The sequence below is a fragment of the Rhinolophus sinicus genome, chromosome 4, assembly GCF_057876585.1.
Source record: "Rhinolophus sinicus isolate RSI-liver-muscle chromosome 4, RSI-T2T, whole genome shotgun sequence".
In the NCBI taxonomy this organism is placed as follows: Eukaryota; Metazoa; Chordata; class Mammalia; order Chiroptera; family Rhinolophidae; genus Rhinolophus; species Rhinolophus sinicus.
The window spans coordinates 71,800,540-71,811,708 of record NC_142504.1 but is presented as its reverse complement, the minus strand read 5'-3'; positions in this window follow the sequence as shown (position 1 = coordinate 71,811,708).

Genomic DNA, 11,169 nt, shown 5'->3' with positions numbered 1-11,169 from the left:
AAAAGCAGCAAGAGAAAGGCAACTAGCAAATTATAAAAGAACTCCCATATAATTGTCAGCTGATTTCTCAACAGAAAATTTGCACCAGACAGGATTGGCAGGAAATATTCAAAATGATGAAAAGCAAGGCTTTACAACCAAGACTACTCTACCTAGCAAGGCTATCATTTAAAATCTAAGGACAGATAAAGAGCTTCCTGGATGAGAAAAAGCTAAAGGAGTTCATGACCACCAAACCAGTATTATAAGAAATGTTAGAGGTACTTCTTTATGATGGATAAAAAATTTTAAATATGAACAATAAAATAGCAAAAACTACCTACCGTGTTTCCCCAAAAATAAGACTGGGTCTTATATTAAGTTTTACTCTAAAAGACTCATTAGCACTTAAGTTCAGGGGATGCCATCCTGAAAAATCATGCTAGGGCTTATTTTCCAGTTAGGTCACCGTATCTATCAACAATTGCTTTTAATGTAAATGAATTAAATGCTTTAATCAAAAGATAGGGTGGCTGAATGGATAGGAACACAAAACCCTTACATATGCTGCCTACAAGAGACTCACACCAGATTGAAAGACACACACAGACTGAAAGTAGAGGGATGGAAACAGATATTTCATTAAAATGGAAAAAAAACACACAAAAATCTGAGGTAGCAATACTTATACCAGACAAAATAGACTTTAAAATAAAGGCTATAACAATAGACAAATAAGGACCCAGTAAACCCACTTCCTGGTATTTATACAAAGAAACCAAAAGGTTACTTTGAGGGAATGTGTGCATCCATATGTTCACTGCAGAATTGTTTACAATGGCTAAGATTTGGTATATATATATATATATATATATATATATATATATATATATATATGCATATACACACATATATATATATATTTATGTGTGTATATATTTATATGTATATATATGTGTATATATGTGTATATATATATTTTTGACATTGAACTTGCAACGATGTTGTTAATGTTCTTTTGATATCAGAGGGATTATTCATTATGAATTTGTACCAACTACACAAACAGTTAACCAAGTTCACTATTTGGAAGTGCTGAAAAGCCTGCATGAAAAAGTTAGATGACCTAAATTTTTCGCTGACATTTCATGGCTCTTCCCTCACAACAATGAACTAGCTCACAAGGTACTGTCAGAGAGGGAGTTTTTAGCCAGTAAACAAACAACTGTATTGTATCTGATCTGGCCCCCAATGACTACTTTCTTTACCCAAAGATAAAAGAATTATTGAAAGGAAGACATTTTAATGACATTCAGGACATCAGGGTAATATGACCACAGCTCTGATGGCCATTCCAGGAAAATAGTTCCAAAATTGCTTTGAAGGGTGTTCTAGGTACTGGTGTCGGTGCATAGCTTCCCAAGGGGAGTACTTCAAAGGTGACTGTAGTGATATTCAGCAATGAGGTATGTAGCACTTTTTCTAAGATAAGTTCGTGAACTTAATTGTTCTACTATATGTGTGTGTGTGTGTGTGTGTGTGTGTGTGTATGTGTGTGTGTATATATATATATATATATATAATATTGCTCAGTCAGGAAAGGGAATGGGATCTTGCTGTCTGCAGTGGCATGGATGGACCTGGAGGATACTGTGCTGAGTGAAGTATGTCAGACAGTGAAAAACAGGTGCAATGTGATTTTGCTTGTATGTAAAATCTAAAGAACAAAATAAACAAACAAAACAGAAACAGACTCATAGATACAGAGAGCATTTTGATGCTTGCAAGTGGGAGGGGGTTTGGCATGATGGGTGAAAGGGGGAACAGATTAAAAAGTACAAATTGCGTGTTACAAAGTAGTCATGGGGAACTAGTCAATAATACTGTAATAACTGAGTGGTGTTAGATTGGTACTAGATTTAATGGGGTGGTAGATGGGGTGTTTCTGGGACAGAAAACAAGATGAAGGGATTAATAATTACACATTGGTAGCTACAAAACTATCATCGGGATGTAAAGCATAGGGAATACAGTCAATAATATGGTAATAATTACACATAGTACCAGGTAGTACTACTCAGGGGGAATCACTTCTTAAAATACATAATTGTCTACACATACGCTGTGCACCTGAAATTAATATAAAATAATATTGAATGTTAACTGTAACTGAAAAATTGAGAAGGGGGACGTTAAGGGAAATAAGTGGTCCTAATTTCCAGTTATAAAACAAATTAGTCATGGGGGTGTAATGTACAGCATAGCTAATATTGTCAATAATATTGTGACAGCGTGGTATGGTGTCAGATGGTTGCTGGACTTACAGTGGTGATCACTTCTTTAGGTATATAATGGTGAATAACTATAGTATGTGCCTGAAACTAATACAATGTTGTATATAACTATATTTTAAATAAATTTTTCTGGTCCTTGGCCACAAACAATTTCTAAAGTGAACTGAAAATTTGGAGCATACTTTTAAAGATATTTTCCATGACCATCTCCTTTTGAATGAAAATAAAGCCAATTTTCACTATTACTGTGAGCTCTGGAAATTTGTGACAGCATTATTAACCAGATGTGTTTTCTAAAATATGAATGGGTTCACTCTAAGCAAGAAATTGCCTCATTCCCCATTCTTTGTTCCAATGTGCAATCTGAAATGGAAGATGAAAATTGCCCCAGCAATGCTAAGTCCCCAACTAAGCTCTTATCTCCTGACACTAACATCCACCTTCCAACTCAGACTACTGTCTTAATATTCCACACCTGAAAGTGGAGTACTTTCAGGTATATCACCAGTTCAAAAACATGGTATGTTCAGGAGAGATGCTAAGGAGGGGTTAAATGAGAAGGCCTGCTCTGTTTGTAATATTGAACCCAAATGCATAATTGGGTTGAATTAGTCTTTTGAAATTTAGTATTTCTAATTATATCATTGATACCCTGAACAATATTTAATAGCAATTTGTGCCATATGATAAAATTTTCACTTACTTTTATTATTGAATTCTCAGTTTCCCTAACAAAGCGTTCCACTGGCAAAAAGTAAATAGTTACCTAGGGACAGAATTTCTAAGAATTTAAAAAAAAAATTTGTATATTTCAATACAGAATGATTCATAGCTCAATGAGATTTCGGGTTTTCCTTAACCATTGGAATGGTGGATTTCTTTTTGAAATGTTAAAGAAAAGAATTACCAGTGTATTAAAAGATAGTTTTCTTTAGAGTAACAGATGGCAATGCATTGCCTCTTCCCATTAGTTTCCTTGAATTTTTTATATCCTTTCATATCTCTGGCTAAAATACACTTAACGACACCATAGCAGTGTAAATGCAAAGGATTCCCAGAAGACCACACATACACTGATTCCCCCCTGACAAACGAGGGTAGAGATTTACATGTACCCTCAAGGATCTCCACTTATCTATCTATAAAAAATGACCAAAGTTGCGCCTTGATGTTCATCATATGTTAGTCTTTATGCATCACAGTAATGTAACCAGATAGAATATTTAAGCATTGGGTTTTTAGGGAATTCAAATACACTTATTTGAATTCACTTTTTGTATGAGTCTGTTTCACATAAAACCTTTAAAGCAATTTTGACAACAAAGTACACTTTCAAAAATATCTTTCCCAAATTATTATTTTCAGAAAACTTGATTTGCTTCATGGAAATTCTGTGTTTTTTAAAAATATTTTTGTTAATAAGTGAAGTAAATGTGCACTAATATGTGCCCATTAAGATTAGTAAAGGGAAAGAACATAAAATAAAGAGAGTCTCTTATGTTAGTATGCTTTTTAATGTGCTTTACTCAGAAAAAACCTAAACTGTTTACATTACCACAGTGTGTGAGGACACTTTCCATCACTAATACTCTAGTCACTTTCAAGCATGTAAACTTTTGGCAATCTGATCATTGAGATGTGATGTCTCAATATTTTACTTCGCGTTTCTTTGGTGATACTGAGACTCTTGGTATATGTTTATTGGAAAAAATCATTTCTCCTGATTTTTTTCTATTAATATCCCTGTTAGTAGTTCTCTTGGGTTTTATTTTCCTGCTGATGTATAGGAACTCCTTATATATCACAATTACCAATCTTTTACTACTTTACTATACATGTCTTACATATTTTTGTGTTTTAATTTTGTATGTATTGTCAGTTCTGGCAATCTTTTTTTTCAGGGTGCCTGGATTGTTTCATGGTTCACAGACTCTCACTCCAAAATCTTCTACCATTAGTTGCAATTTATTATTCATCCATCTACTATCTATATTTATCATCTATCTATCTATCTATCTATCTATCTATCTATCTATCTATCTATCATCTATCTATCATCTATCTATCTATCTATCTATCTATCTATCTATCTATCTATCTATCTATCTATCTATCATCTATCTATCTATCTATCATCTATCTATCATCATCTACCTATAGTTGGTTCTGATTTTCAACCCTTTGCTAACACTGTAATTGAAGTACAGTGTTTCCCCGAGTCCTGTGAATCATTCTATCAAATTATTGAACCTGAAAAGATATTGAGAATGGCCAAATTTGCAGCCAGCTTTTTAGGAGTGAGGGTGACCTGGAGACCCCTTAACTTGCAGCTGGGGTCTAAAGTGAGGGCAGTCTTATGGAGGACAGTATCCTTACCAGTGAAGTTTGGTCTGACTCTGGGTAGTTGGTGTCAGAAGTCAATACAGTTGCAAAACAAATACAAAAGTATAGGGAGGTGTTTGACAACATCTTGCATAATTATAGTAGTATACTATCCACCAGGGAATTAACATGGATACAGTCCACGGAATTTATTCAGATTTTATCAGTTTTACAAGCACATAATTGTGTATATAATTCTATACAATTTTATCACATGTAACTTTGTGTAACCACTATCACAGTCAAGATACTGAACTGTTCTATTGCCACAGGGTTCCCTCATACTATTTTCCTTTATGCCTTTCCCCCCTCCTCTCTCAATCCCTAAACCCAGGAAATGAATAATTTATTCTCTGTCTCTATAGATCTGCTATTTCAATAATATTATGTAATGGAATCATACAATATGTAAACTTTTGAGATAGACTCTTTTCATAAAAATAATTCTTTTGAAATCCATTTAAATTGTTGCATGCATTACTACTTTACCTTTTACCACTGAGTAGTATTTCATAACATGGATAAACCACAGTTTTTTAAACCATTCACCCACTGAAGCATATTTGGGCCCCGTCTAGTTTTAGGGAGGGCTATGAATAGAGCTTCTATGACTTTTGTATACAGTTTTTGCTTGGCCATGAGTTTTCATTTTTCTGTAATAAATGTGCAAGAGTGCAATTACAGGCTTGTGTGGTGCCTTTTTAGTTTTAAAAGAAACTGACAAACTAGTCCGTAGAATGGCTGAATCATTTACATTCCCACCACTAATGTATGAAAGATCCAGCTTCTCTGCATCTTCAGCAGCATTTGGTGTTGCCCATTATATTTTATCTTAGCCATTCTGATGGGTGGGGACACTGGGTAGTGATAGCTCCTTGTGGTTCTCATTTCATTCTCTAATAGCTAATGATGTTGAACACATTTTTCTGAGTTCATGTACTGTCTGTATATCCTGTTCAGTAAAACGTCTGTTCATTTTTTATGTGCGTTTTCTAACTGGATTTTTTAAGGTTGAGTTTTGATACTTCTTAATATATTATAGACACCAGTCCTGTCTTAGTTTGTTCAGGCTGCTATAACAATATGCCATTGCCAGGATGGCTTATTAACAATAGAGATTTATATACAGTGTTACCCCAAAAATAAGACCTAGCCCCACAATCAGCTCTAATGTCTTTCTTTTGGAGAAAAATTAATATAAGACCCAGTATTATATTATATTACATTACATTATATTATAGACCCAGTCTTATATTATAGTAAAATAAGACCCGGTATTATTACATTATATTACATTATATTATATTATATTATATTATAATCATAATATCATATCATATCATTGATCCAAAAGCCGCATTCGAGCTGGTTGTCCAGCTAGGTCTTATTTTCAGGGAAACACACTATTACAGTTCTGTTGTCTGGAAGTCCAAAGTCAGAATGCCAGCATGGTCCAGTTCTGGTGAAGGCCCTCTGCCGAGTTGCAGATTGCCAACTTCTTGCTGTATGGAAGAGGCTCACGGAGCTCTGCAGGGTCTCTTTTATAAGAGCACTAATTCCATTCATGAGACTTCCAACTTCACAACCTAATCACCTACCAAAGGCCCCATCTCTATTAGGCTGGACATTAGGTTTCAACATATGAATTTAGCTCTCCATATCAAGAGAGCAGGCTACGCTGTGCTACACAGGGTCCTAGCTTCTCAGTGTCAACCCAACAACTTGATTGATCAACTGCCCCTATACTGGCAACAAAAGAAGCCATACTGAACACTTTCAGACTAACTCTAACACCAACAACATGCCAAATAAAATGCTTACAAAGCACATTCTTCCTATGCATCCTTTGCACTTTAACAATATTTTGAAAAGCCACGATCTAAAAATATTAATAGTCTGACCATCAATAACACAGATATCCTTGTTTGTAATTTGTTCTCTATGTGAATCCTGCAGTTAATAATTACATCTTTAACAGTAGTTTCTGTTGTTATAGTTATTGATTCCTCCTTTGATCTTTGTTTCAGCCCAGAAGTCTTTTATTTTGAAATTAGACATCTTTTTCTCAACTACAGTGCTCCTTCTTTCTTCTTTTACTTAGAACCATTCATCAATACTAAAAAGAGCAATAGTGAGTGCATTTGTTCAGAGGTTTCTCTGCATTCTTATGATGGGCCACATTGTATATGAATGTTCCCCATCTCTTTCTTTGTACTCATTATCTCTCATCCCAGTCAGTCAGGGTTATAAAGAATCACGTATAAAAGAAAGAACTATTTTTATAATAGGTTAATTTCTAGAGAATATGAAGCCATGGTTATTAAATCATAATATGTCATTCAAATAAGCATAAAGCAGTCCCTTCTATCTAGACTGCCTAACTAATGTCAATACCAGCAAAACTTTGAAATTATATTTTCTAAAGTTCAGAATCCAGTCTTTGAAGTAGACATTGTTCATGTCTCACATACATGCCAAAACAGAGCAAGTACACTGAGTTTGTGAGATGTGCCTCCTTGAGGCTGACCCCAGGATGCATAATCACAGAGTACTTAGGGCAAATATAATAGATGATGTACATGCATGGAAATGGCATCCATTCTGATACCAGGAGGAGGTCATTAATGAAGACTGTCCTAGGCTAGAAACTGCTCAAAGCAATACCTTGTAGGGAAAGTGATTAATAATTTATGCTGGATAGATATCATAAGATGGCAGAAAATGTTATTATCTTCAGTAATTTAGGGTCTTCCGAAACATGAGAGAAGCAGACACTGTCTTAGGTATGCATCCTATTTAACAGAGTAATTTCATGATAGGACATCCAATCTGAACTTTTCTGTCTTCCCATCCATTAGGTCACCACGAGTATAGAGGAGTCCTTTGTCTCAATGCTTGTCACACTGTGTTATTTGAAGTAAGAATTGCTGGTGCCCAGTAGGCTATTAGTGACATGTGCCAGATTAAAATCAGCATTGAATAACAATTCTCACCTACCTAAATGTGTTGACAGAACAAATATTTTTTTATTACTAGTTCCAAATATTCTGAAAGAATATGAAAAAAAATGGAACTCCAGGTAAACTACAAATTAAATCCCTTCCTTAGAATAGACTTGACCTAAGCACCAACCATTCTCCACAATGTCTCTTAGGAATAGCTCTCAGTAGCTGAGAACATGACTTCATTCTTTCAATTCTTCAGTTGAAGGTAAGTGTTATCCCTCATTTGGCAAAATATATCATTTGCTTTCATAGACACAGCCAGCTCTGCAACTGTGCAAATGTGACAATTGAAAACAATGAAGTATAGGAAGTTAATCCAAAAATTACAGTAATAGCTAAGCATATTCAAGAAATGCATTAATTGAAGTTCTCCACAATTTTCCAAGTGGACTTGATCCAAAGCCAGGAGGCTATCGGCAAACTGGGTTGCTATCTAAGACTTTGGGTTACAGAGACCTTGGGGGTCTATAAAAGATTGTCTCAAAGTTTTAGCATACCTTGTTATAGCTGCTTGCATGCATATGGAAAATAAGTTAGCGGAGACATACAACTATATAGCTGATGAAAAAATCTGTTACTAGGCTTTGTACTTGAAAGCAGAAAATATTAATTTAAAATTTTACCAAGTCATGCCACTATAATAAATTAAGCCTTTTAGTTTTGTTATGGTATTTTATGTTTAAGCAAGGTTTGCATGAGGAAAATATTCATATGCTGATTACATATTCCTAAGTCCCCATTTATTATAAAATTAACTTCCATTTAAACAGATTGGGTTTATTTTTTTCTAGGAATACCATTGTTAATTCAGATTCAATTACATTTTTAAGTTATGCCTTAAAAATATTAATGATATTCACCTAGCATCTTGCTAAAGTGATAATAAAGTGAGGAAATTTCCAAAAATTCCCTAATAAAAAAGAGCACTCTTTTAATTCTCCAAAGAGAAGATAAATATCACTTTTTTTTGCTAATAATGATCTTGAAATATTTACAGTCTGACTTACCTAATAATCTTGAAAATCATTAAATTCATCCCAGGCCCACAGTATTTATTATACATCGGGAAAAAAATGTTTAGCTTTTCATAGACAAGAAAATGTTGATGAGATTAAACATTTTCAGGCTAAATATAATGTGATTCATGAAGGCACTACTTCAAAATTTCAGATCCTATTCCCAATTCCAACATGAAACAGTGAAATAGAATAATCTGTTTATCCTTTTTTCTGCCACAACATCTTTTGTACACAAAATTAAGGTTAAATAATGCTACCAAAAACATCAACTTAAATAAGAAATGTTAAAAGCAGTTCTTTAAACTCAGATAAAAGACAAAAATGTTTAATTTTGCCAGTTCTGTTTAATATTACACTGAAGTTTCTAACAAACACAAGAAAAATGACAAAAATGAATGAATACGGACAGCAGTAAAGAAAAGCATTGTTATTTTCAGATGATGTGGGGGAACGTATAGAAACTCCTCTCAAGGCATACAGATAAATATTCAGAAATGAGAAGAAGAAGAGAGTATAGCAAGTTGCTGAATATAAGAGAAATATTAAAAAGTGAATTGTACTTCCATGTATCAGCAAAAATTAGAAAATGAAATTTAAAAATAGATAGCATATATATCTATTTCACTTTCTAATATGATACAGATATATATCCATATCATTTTATAATAGCATCAAAACATAAATATCTGAGGACAAATCTAACAAAGAATGAGCAAGGGCAATATGTAGATAATTATAAAACTTTAATAAAAGATATTAAGGACCAATATTTGATATCATTGAAAGGAAAACTTAATATTGTAAACATGCTTCTTTTCTCCAAGCTGAATAAATTATTGCAGCTTTACACTATATTCCAAAAAGGTACAGTTTTATCTTAAAAAGTTGATTCTAAATTGTATAGGAAAAGGTGATGGTTCAACCTCACATAGAAAGAATGACAATTAGACTGACAACGGCAGCAATAATGAAAGAAAAATACTATGAAATACTATCTTCAGTACGCTAAGAGAAAATAACTGTCAACTTAGAATTTAACAACAAGGAAAAAACTCTTTCAATAATGAGAGCAAAAATAAAGACATTTTCCAACAAGGAAAAACTGAGAGAATTTTCTCAGGAAAGAAAATTCTAAAAGATATTCTTTAAACCAAAGGAAAAGAATCCCAGATGGAACAGCCAAGATGAATGAAGTGATGAGGACTTGCACAACGAAACTACAAACCATTGTTGAAAGAGATTTTAAAATTAAAAGCTATTTTGTGTTTATAGATTGACAGACTTGTAATTTTTATGATGGTGGTATTCCCCAAGTTGATCTGCAGATTCAATGCAATTCCTATCAAATTTCAACTTCCTTATTTACAGAAATGACAAGTTGATCTTAAAATCCATATGGAAATACAAGAAAACAAGAATAGGAAAAACAATCTTTGAAAAGAACAAGGTTGGAGGACTCACACTTCCTCGTCTCAAAACCTACTACAAAGCAACAGTCACCAAAACGATGTGTACTGGCACAAGGATAAACAGATCAATAAAATAGAACAGTCTAGAAATAAAACAAAATATATATAGTCAATTGATTTTTATAAGGATGCAACACCATTCAATGAGAGAAAAATAATCTTTTCAACAAATGGTGCTGAGACAACTGGACAGCTATGTACAAAAGAATGAAGTTAGATCCCTTACTTCATACCATAAACAAAAATTAATTTTAAAAAGATCAAAGATTTAAATGTAAAAGATAAAAATGTAAAACCCTTAGAAGAAAACAAAGGTATAAATCTTTATACTTGATATTAGGCAATAGTTTCTTTTCTTTTCTTTTTATTTTAATTTAAGTGTGTTTTTCCAGGACCCATCAGTTCCAAGTCAATTAATTGTTTCAATCTAGTTGTGGAGGGCACAGCTCACAGTGGCCCATGTGGGGATCGAACTGGCAATCTTGTTAAGAACACAGTGCTCTAACCAACTCAACTAACTGGCCACCCCAAGGTAGCAGTTTCTTAAATATGACACCAAAAACTTAAGCAACCTATGAAAAAACAGATAAATTAGCCTTCGTTAAAGTTAAGAATTTCTGTGTTTCAAAGGATACTATCAAGAAACTGAAAAGACAGCCCAAAGAAAGAGGGAATATATTTGCATATCATATATTTGATAAGGGTCTAGTATCCAAAATATGTAAAGAACTCTTATATCCCAATAATAAAGAAAGACAAATAACCCAATTAAAAATGGGCAAAATATTTGAACAGACAGTTCTCTAAGGTAGATACGTAAATGGACAATAAGCACATGAAAAGATATTCAATGTCATTAGTCAACTGGCATAAACAAATGAAAACCAAAAGGAGATAGTATTTCATACCCACTAGGATTTCCATAATCAAAAAGAAAACAAACAAAAACAGAAAACAGAAAATAACAAGTGATGGTCAGAATGTGGAGAAATTGAAACTTTCAGAGATTGCTGGTGGAAAT